The 10,000-nt window shown below is 43.1% G+C and overlaps 1 protein-coding gene across 1 annotated transcript in view; it reads left to right on the top strand.

Annotated features, from left to right (window-relative positions):
- Positions 1-10,000, top strand: part of ttc39b (tetratricopeptide repeat domain 39B) — a gene marked incomplete at both ends in the record, with an annotated part of 39,264 nt that overhangs the window by 13,001 nt on the left and 16,263 nt on the right.

The raw sequence follows: 10,000 nt of genomic DNA, 5'->3' as shown, positions 1-10,000 counted from the left end.
TCTGTATGTCTGTCTGTCTGTCTGTCTGTATGTCTGTCTGTCTGTCTGTCTGTCTGTATGTCTGTCTGTCTGTCTGTCTGTATGTCTGTATGTCTGTCTGTATGTCTGTCTGTCTGTCTGTATGTCTGTATGTCTGTATGTCTGTCTGTCTGTCTGTCTGTCTGTCTGTATGTCTGTATGTCTGTATGTCTGTATGTCTGTCTGTATGTCTGTCTGTATGTCTGTCTGTCTGTATGTCTGTCTGTCTGTATGTCTGTATGTCTGTCTGTCTGTATGTCTGTCTGTCTGTATGTCTGTCTGTCTGTCTGTCTGTCTGTCTGTATGTCTGTATGTCTGTATGTCTGTATGTCTGTATGTCTGTCTGTCTGTCTGTCTGTATGTCTGTCTGTCTGTCTGTCTGTCTGTCTGTCTGTATGTCTGTATGTCTGTATGTCTGTATGTCTGTATGTCTGTCTGTCTGTCTGTCTGTATGTCTGTCTGTATGTCTGTCTGTCTGTCTGTCTGTATGTCTGTATGTCTGTATGTCTGTATGTCTGTCTGTCTGTATGTCTGTCTGTCTGTCTGTCTGTCTGTCTGTCTGTATGTCTGTCTGTCTGTCTGTCTGTATGTCTGTATGTCTGTATGTCTGTCTGTATGTCTGTATGTCTGTATGTCTGTATGTCTGTATGTCTGTCTGTATGTCTGTATGTCTGTCTGTCTGTCTGTCTGTCTGTATGTCTGTATGTCTGTATGTCTGTATGTCTGTCTGTCTGTATGTCTGTATGTCTGTATGTCTGTCTGTATGTCTGTATGTCTGTCTGTCTGTCTGTCTGTCTGTCTGTCTGTCTGTATGTCTGTCTGTCTGTATGTCTGTCTGTCTGTATGTCTGTATGTCTGTCTGTCTGTATGTCTGTCTGTATGTCTGTATGTCTGTATGTCTGTATGTCTGTATGTCTGTATGTCTGTCTGTCTGTATGTCTGTCTGTCTGTATGTCTGTATGTCTGTCTGTATGTCTGTCTGTATGTCTGTCTGTCTGTCTGTCTGTATGTCTGTCTGTCTGTATGTCTGTATGTCTGTATGTCTGTATGTCTGTATGTCTGTATGTCTGTCTGTATGTCTGTCTGTCTGTCTGTATGTCTGTATGTCTGTATGTCTGTATGTCTGTCTGTCTGTATGTCTGTCTGTCTGTCTGTCTGTATGTCTGTCTGTCTGTATGTCTGTATGTCTGTATGTCTGTATGTCTGTATGTCTGTATGTCTGTATGTCTGTCTGTCTGTATGTCTGTATGTCTGTCTGTCTGTATGTCTGTATGTCTGTCTGTCTGTGTGTCTGTCTGTCTGTATGTCTGTCTGTCTGTCTGTATGTCTGTATGTCTGTATGTCTGTCTGTCTGTCTGTCTGTATGTCTGTATGTCTGTATGTCTGTCTGTCTGTCTGTATGTCTGTCTGTCTGTCTGTCTGTATGTCTGTATGTCTGTAGGTCTGTATGTCTGTATGTCTGTCTGTCTGTCTGTCTGTATGTCTGTCTGTCTGTCTGTCTGTATGTCTGTCTGTCTGTCTGTCTGTCTGTCTGTATGTCTGTCTGTCTGTATGTCTGTATGTCTGTATGTCTGTCTGTCTGTATGTCTGTATGTCTGTATGTCTGTCTGTCTGTCTGTATGTCTGTCTGTCTGTCTGTCTGTATGTCTGTATGTCTGTCTGTCTGTCTGTCTGTATGTCTGTCTGTATGTCTGTCTGTCTGTCTGTCTGTCTGTCTGTCTGTCTGTCTGTCTGTCTGTATGTCTGTCTGTCTGTATGTCTGTCTGTATGTCTGTATGTCTGTATGTCTGTCTGTCTGTCTGTCTGTCTGTCTGTCTGTATGTCTGTCTGTCTGTATGTCTGTCTGTATGTCTGTATGTCTGTATGTCTGTCTGTCTGTCTGTCTGTCTGTCTGTCTGTCTGTCTGTCTGTCTGTCTGTATGTCTGTCTGTCTGTATGTCTGTCTGTATGTCTGTATGTCTGTATGTCTGTATGTCTGTCTGTCTGTATGTCTGTATGTCTGTATGTCTGTCTGTCTGTATGTCTGTATGTCTGTATGTCTGTATGTCTGTATGTCTGTATGTCTGTATGTCTGTATGTCTGTATGTCTGTATGTCTGTATGTCTGTCTGTCTGTATGTCTGTATGTCTGTATGTCTGTCTGTCTGTCTGTCTGTATGTCTGTCTGTCTGTCTGTCTGTATGTCTGTCTGTCTGTATGTCTGTATGTCTGTCTGTCTGTCTGTATGTCTGTATGTCTGTATGTCTGTATGTCTGTATGTCTGTCTGTCTGTCTGTCTGTCTGTCTGTCTGTATGTATGTCTGTCTGTCTGTCTGTCTGTCTGTCTGTATGTCTGTATGTCTGTATGTCTGTCTGTCTGTATGTCTGTATGTCTGTCTGTCTGTATGTCTGTATGTCTGTCTGTCTGTCTGTCTGTATGTCTGTCTGTCTGTCTGTCTGTCTGTATGTCTGTATGTCTGTATGTCTGTCTGTCTGTATGTATGTCTGTCTGTCTGTCTGTCTGTCTGTATGTCTGTATGTCTGTATGTCTGTATGTCTGTATGTCTGTCTGTCTGTCTGTCTGTATGTCTGTCTGTCTGTCTGTCTGTCTGTATGTCTGTCTGTCTGTCTGTCTGTCTGTCTGTCTGTCTGTCTGTATGTCTGTATGTCTGTATGTCTGTCTGTCTGTATGTCTGTATGTCTGTCTGTCTGTATGTCTGTCTGTATGTCTGTCTGTCTGTCTGTCTGTCTGTATGTCTGTCTGTCTGTCTGTCTGTATGTCTGTCTGTCTGTCTGTCTGTATGTCTGTCTGTCTGTCTGTCTGTCTGTCTGTATGTCTGTCTGTATGTCTGTCTGTCTGTCTGTCTGTCTGTCTGTCTGTCTGTCTGTCTGTCTGTCTGTCTGTCTGTCTGTCTGTATGTCTGTATGTCTGTATGTCTGTATGTCTGTATGTCTGTATGTCTGTCTGTCTGTCTGTATGTCTGTCTGTCTGTCTGTCTGTATGTCTGTATGTCTGTCTGTCTGTCTGTCTGTCTGTCTGTATGTCTGTCTGTATGTCTGTCTGTATGTCTGTATGTCTGTCTGTCTGTATGTCTGTCTGTCTGTCTGTCTGTCTATCTGTATGTCTGTCTGTCTGTCTGTCTGTCTATCTGTATGTCTGTCTGTCTGTCTGTATGTCTGTCTGTCTGTCTGTCTGTATGTCTGTATGTCTGTCTGTCTGTCTGTCTGTCTGTCTGTATGTCTGTCTGTATGTCTGTCTGTATGTCTGTCTGTCTGTCTGTCTGTCTGTCTGTCTGTCTGTATGTCTGTATGTCTGTCTGTCTGTCTGTCTGTCTGTCTGTCTGTCTGTCTGTCTGTCTGTATGTCTGTCTGTCTGTCTGTCTGTCTGTCTGTCTGTCTGTCTGTATGTCTGTATGTCTGTATGTCTGTCTGTCTGTCTGTCTGTCTGTCTGTCTGTCTGTATGTCTGTCTGTCTGTCTGTCTGTCTGTCTGTCTGTCTGTCTGTCTGTCTGTCTGTCTGTCTGTCTGTCTGTATGTCTGTATGTCTGTATGTCTGTCTGTCTGTCTGTCTGTCTGTCTGTCTGTATGTCTGTCTGTCTGTCTGTCTGTCTGTCTGTCTGTCTGTCTGTCTGTATGTCTGTATGTCTGTATGTCTGTCTGTCTGTCTGTCTGTCTGTCTGTCTGTCTGTCTGTCTGTCTGTATGTCTGTATGTCTGTATGTCTGTCTGTCTGTATGTCTGTCTGTCTGTATGTCTGTATGTCTGTATGTCTGTCTGTCTGTATGTCTGTATGTCTGTATGTCTGTCTGTCTGTATGTCTGTATGTCTGTCTGTATGTCTGTCTGTCTGTCTGTCTGTATGTCTGTATGTCTGTCTGTCTGTATGTCTGTCTGTATGTCTGTATGTCTGTCTGTCTGTATGTCTGTCTGTCTGTCTGTCTGTCTGTATGTCTGTATGTCTGTATGTCTGTATGTCTGTATGTCTGTATGTCTGTCTGTCTGTCTGTCTGTATGTCTGTCTGTCTGTATGTCTGTATGTCTGTCTGTATGTCTGTATGTCTGTATGTCTGTATGTCTGTCTGTCTGTCTGTATGTCTGTATGTCTGTATGTCTGTCTGTATGTCTGTATGTCTGTCTGTCTGTATGTCTGTATGTCTGTCTGTATGTCTGTCTGTCTGTATGTCTGTATGTCTGTCTGTCTGTATGTCTGTATGTCTGTCTGTATGTCTGTCTGTCTGTCTGTCTGTATGTCTGTCTGTCTGTATGTCTGTCTGTATGTCTGTATGTCTGTCTGTCTGTCTGTATGTATGTCTGTATGTCTGTATGTCTGTCTGTATGTCTGTATGTCTGTATGTCTGTCTGTCTGTATGTCTGTATGTCTGTCTGCCTGTATGTCTGTCTGTCTGTATGTCTGTCTGTCTGTATGTCTGTCTGTATGTCTGTATGTCTGTATGTCTGTATGTCTGTATGTCTGTATGTCTGTATGTCTGTATGTCTGTCTGTCTGTCTGTATGTCTGTCTGTCTGTCTGTATGTCTGTATGTCTGTCTGTCTGTATGTCTGTCTGTATGTCTGTCTGTCTGTCTGTATGTCTGTCTGTCTGTCTGTATGTCTGTATGTCTGTATGTCTGTATGTCTGTCTGTCTGTCTGTCTGTCTGTCTGTATGTCTGTATGTCTGTCTGTCTGTATGTCTGTATGTCTGTCTGTCTGTCTGTCTGTCTGTCTGTATGTCTGTCTGTCTGTATGTCTGTATGTCTGTATGTCTGTATGTCTGTATGTCTGTCTGTCTGTCTGTCTGTATGTCTGTCTGTCTGTATGTCTGTATGTCTGTCTGTATGTCTGTATGTCTGTATGTCTGTATGTCTGTCTGTCTGTCTGTATGTCTGTATGTCTGTATGTCTGTCTGTATGTCTGTATGTCTGTCTGTATGTCTGTATGTCTGTCTGTATGTCTGTCTGTCTGTCTGTCTGTATGTCTGTCTGTCTGTATGTCTGTCTGTATGTCTGTATGTCTGTCTGTCTGTCTGTCTGTATGTCTGTCTGTATGTCTGTATGTCTGTATGTCTGTCTGTATGTATGTCTGTATGTCTGTATGTCTGTCTGTATGTCTGTATGTCTGTCTGTATGTCTGTCTGTCTGTATGTCTGTCTGTCTGTATGTCTGTATGTCTGTCTGTCTGTATGTCTGTCTGCCTGTATGTCTGTCTGTCTGTATGTCTGTATGTCTGTCTGTCTGTCTGTCTGTATGTCTGTATGTCTGTATGTCTGTATGTCTGTCTGTATGTCTGTCTGTCTGTCTGTCTGTATGTCTGTATGTCTGTCTGTCTGTCTGTATGTCTGTATGTCTGTCTGTCTGTCTGTCTGTATGTCTGTCTGTCTGTCTGTCTGTATGTCTGTCTGTCTGTCTGTCTGTCTGTCTGTATGTCTGTCTGTCTGTATGTCTGTATGTCTGTATGTCTGTCTGTCTGTATGTCTGTATGTCTGTATGTCTGTCTGTCTGTCTGTATGTCTGTCTGTCTGTCTGTCTGTATGTCTGTATGTCTGTCTGTCTGTCTGTCTGTATGTCTGTCTGTATGTCTGTCTGTCTGTCTGTCTGTCTGTCTGTCTGTATGTCTGTCTGTCTGTATGTCTGTCTGTATGTCTGTATGTCTGTCTGTCTGTCTGTCTGTCTGTATGTCTGTCTGTCTGTATGTCTGTCTGTATGTCTGTATGTCTGTATGTCTGTCTGTCTGTCTGTCTGTCTGTCTGTCTGTATGTCTGTCTGTCTGTATGTCTGTCTGTATGTCTGTATGTCTGTATGTCTGTCTGTCTGTCTGTCTGTCTGTCTGTCTGTCTGTCTGTCTGTCTGTCTGTATGTCTGTCTGTCTGTATGTCTGTCTGTATGTCTGTATGTCTGTATGTCTGTATGTCTGTCTGTCTGTATGTCTGTATGTCTGTATGTCTGTCTGTCTGTATGTCTGTATGTCTGTATGTCTGTATGTCTGTATGTCTGTATGTCTGTATGTCTGTATGTCTGTATGTCTGTATGTCTGTATGTCTGTCTGTCTGTATGTCTGTATGTCTGTATGTCTGTCTGTCTGTCTGTCTGTATGTCTGTCTGTCTGTCTGTCTGTATGTCTGTCTGTCTGTATGTCTGTATGTCTGTCTGTCTGTCTGTATGTCTGTATGTCTGTATGTCTGTATGTCTGTATGTCTGTCTGTCTGTCTGTCTGTCTGTCTGTCTGTATGTATGTCTGTCTGTCTGTCTGTCTGTCTGTCTGTATGTCTGTATGTCTGTATGTCTGTCTGTCTGTATGTCTGTATGTCTGTCTGTCTGTATGTCTGTATGTCTGTCTGTCTGTCTGTCTGTATGTCTGTCTGTCTGTCTGTCTGTCTGTATGTCTGTATGTCTGTATGTCTGTCTGTCTGTATGTATGTCTGTCTGTCTGTCTGTCTGTCTGTATGTCTGTATGTCTGTATGTCTGTATGTCTGTATGTCTGTCTGTCTGTCTGTCTGTATGTCTGTCTGTCTGTCTGTCTGTCTGTATGTCTGTCTGTCTGTCTGTCTGTCTGTCTGTCTGTCTGTCTGTATGTCTGTATGTCTGTATGTCTGTCTGTCTGTATGTCTGTATGTCTGTCTGTCTGTATGTCTGTCTGTATGTCTGTCTGTCTGTCTGTCTGTCTGTATGTCTGTCTGTCTGTCTGTCTGTATGTCTGTCTGTCTGTCTGTCTGTATGTCTGTCTGTCTGTCTGTCTGTCTGTCTGTATGTCTGTCTGTATGTCTGTCTGTCTGTCTGTCTGTCTGTCTGTCTGTCTGTCTGTCTGTCTGTCTGTCTGTCTGTCTGTCTGTATGTCTGTATGTCTGTATGTCTGTATGTCTGTATGTCTGTATGTCTGTCTGTCTGTCTGTATGTCTGTCTGTCTGTCTGTCTGTATGTCTGTATGTCTGTCTGTCTGTCTGTCTGTCTGTCTGTATGTCTGTCTGTATGTCTGTCTGTATGTCTGTATGTCTGTCTGTCTGTATGTCTGTCTGTCTGTCTGTCTGTCTATCTGTATGTCTGTCTGTCTGTCTGTCTGTCTATCTGTATGTCTGTCTGTCTGTCTGTATGTCTGTCTGTCTGTCTGTCTGTATGTCTGTATGTCTGTCTGTCTGTCTGTCTGTCTGTCTGTATGTCTGTCTGTATGTCTGTCTGTATGTCTGTCTGTCTGTCTGTCTGTCTGTCTGTCTGTCTGTATGTCTGTATGTCTGTCTGTCTGTCTGTCTGTCTGTCTGTCTGTCTGTCTGTCTGTCTGTATGTCTGTCTGTCTGTCTGTCTGTCTGTCTGTCTGTCTGTCTGTATGTCTGTATGTCTGTATGTCTGTCTGTCTGTCTGTCTGTCTGTCTGTCTGTCTGTATGTCTGTCTGTCTGTCTGTCTGTCTGTCTGTCTGTCTGTCTGTCTGTCTGTCTGTCTGTCTGTCTGTCTGTATGTCTGTATGTCTGTATGTCTGTCTGTCTGTCTGTCTGTCTGTCTGTCTGTATGTCTGTCTGTCTGTCTGTCTGTCTGTCTGTCTGTCTGTCTGTCTGTATGTCTGTATGTCTGTATGTCTGTCTGTCTGTCTGTCTGTCTGTCTGTCTGTCTGTCTGTCTGTCTGTATGTCTGTATGTCTGTATGTCTGTCTGTCTGTATGTCTGTCTGTCTGTATGTCTGTATGTCTGTATGTCTGTCTGTCTGTATGTCTGTATGTCTGTATGTCTGTCTGTCTGTATGTCTGTATGTCTGTCTGTATGTCTGTCTGTCTGTCTGTCTGTATGTCTGTATGTCTGTCTGTCTGTATGTCTGTCTGTATGTCTGTATGTCTGTCTGTCTGTATGTCTGTCTGTCTGTCTGTCTGTCTGTATGTCTGTATGTCTGTATGTCTGTATGTCTGTATGTCTGTATGTCTGTCTGTCTGTCTGTCTGTATGTCTGTCTGTCTGTATGTCTGTATGTCTGTCTGTATGTCTGTATGTCTGTATGTCTGTATGTCTGTCTGTCTGTCTGTATGTCTGTATGTCTGTATGTCTGTCTGTATGTCTGTATGTCTGTCTGTCTGTATGTCTGTATGTCTGTCTGTATGTCTGTCTGTCTGTATGTCTGTATGTCTGTCTGTCTGTATGTCTGTATGTCTGTCTGTATGTCTGTCTGTCTGTCTGTCTGTATGTCTGTCTGTCTGTATGTCTGTCTGTATGTCTGTATGTCTGTCTGTCTGTCTGTATGTATGTCTGTATGTCTGTATGTCTGTCTGTATGTCTGTATGTCTGTATGTCTGTCTGTCTGTATGTCTGTATGTCTGTCTGCCTGTATGTCTGTCTGTCTGTATGTCTGTCTGTCTGTATGTCTGTCTGTATGTCTGTATGTCTGTATGTCTGTATGTCTGTATGTCTGTATGTCTGTATGTCTGTATGTCTGTCTGTCTGTCTGTATGTCTGTCTGTCTGTCTGTATGTCTGTATGTCTGTCTGTCTGTATGTCTGTCTGTATGTCTGTCTGTCTGTCTGTATGTCTGTCTGTCTGTCTGTATGTCTGTATGTCTGTATGTCTGTATGTCTGTCTGTCTGTCTGTCTGTCTGTCTGTATGTCTGTATGTCTGTCTGTCTGTATGTCTGTATGTCTGTCTGTCTGTCTGTCTGTCTGTCTGTATGTCTGTCTGTCTGTATGTCTGTATGTCTGTATGTCTGTATGTCTGTATGTCTGTCTGTCTGTCTGTCTGTATGTCTGTCTGTCTGTATGTCTGTATGTCTGTCTGTATGTCTGTATGTCTGTATGTCTGTATGTCTGTCTGTCTGTCTGTATGTCTGTATGTCTGTATGTCTGTCTGTATGTCTGTATGTCTGTCTGTATGTCTGTATGTCTGTCTGTATGTCTGTCTGTCTGTCTGTCTGTATGTCTGTCTGTCTGTATGTCTGTCTGTATGTCTGTATGTCTGTCTGTCTGTCTGTCTGTATGTCTGTCTGTATGTCTGTATGTCTGTATGTCTGTCTGTATGTATGTCTGTATGTCTGTATGTCTGTCTGTATGTCTGTATGTCTGTCTGTATGTCTGTCTGTCTGTATGTCTGTCTGTCTGTATGTCTGTATGTCTGTCTGTCTGTATGTCTGTCTGCCTGTATGTCTGTCTGTCTGTATGTCTGTATGTCTGTCTGTCTGTCTGTCTGTATGTCTGTATGTCTGTATGTCTGTATGTCTGTCTGTATGTCTGTCTGTCTGTCTGTCTGTATGTCTGTATGTCTGTCTGTCTGTCTGTATGTCTGTATGTCTGTCTGTCTGTCTGTCTGTATGTCTGTCTGTCTGTCTGTCTGTATGTCTGTATGTCTGTCTGTCTGTCTGTATGTCTGTATGTCTGTATGTCTGTATGTCTGTATGTCTGTATGTCTGTATGTCTGTATGTCTGTCTGTCTGTATGTCTGTCTGTCTGTCTGTATGTCTGTATGTCTGTATGTCTGTATGTCTGTCTGTCTGTCTGTCTGTCTGTATGTCTGTATGTCTGTATGTCTGTATGTCTGTCTGTCTGTCTGTCTGTCTGTATGTCTGTATGTCTGTCTGTCTGTATGTCTGTCTGTATGTCTGTCTGTCTGTCTGTATGTCTGTATGTCTGTATGTCTGTATGTCTGTCTGTCTGTATGTCTGTATGTCTGTTCATTAGGTCTAGGTGGCTTACTTTGGAAACCTGAAGACAACAATAGGTTCTATAATGCAGAGTCTAAGATACATCGGCATTAAGCTTTTTAAACTCTTAACAGACAGTCTTTTCTTAGAAATGATCTGGTCTATTCTCGGCTTAATGTACTTCTGGGTGTGGACCATGATGTGGGTGTGTGTGTGTGTGTGTGTGTGTGTGTGTGTGTGTATGTGTGTGTGTGTGTGTGTGTGTGTGTGTGTGGTGTAGTAAAGGCAACCACAGTCTAGGTGCAGCAGCACGTTTATGTGTTTAAGACACACACACACAAACACACACACACACACACACACACACACTCACACACACACACACACCCAGGTCACCCAGGTCAA

Source organism: Nansenia antarctica (assembly GCF_963989245.1).
Source record: "Nansenia antarctica genome assembly, chromosome: 13".
In the NCBI taxonomy this organism is placed as follows: domain Eukaryota; kingdom Metazoa; phylum Chordata; class Actinopteri; order Argentiniformes; family Microstomatidae; genus Nansenia; species Nansenia antarctica.
The sequence above is the reverse complement of the archived record's forward strand: the minus strand, read 5'-3'. Positions and strand labels throughout refer to the sequence as shown.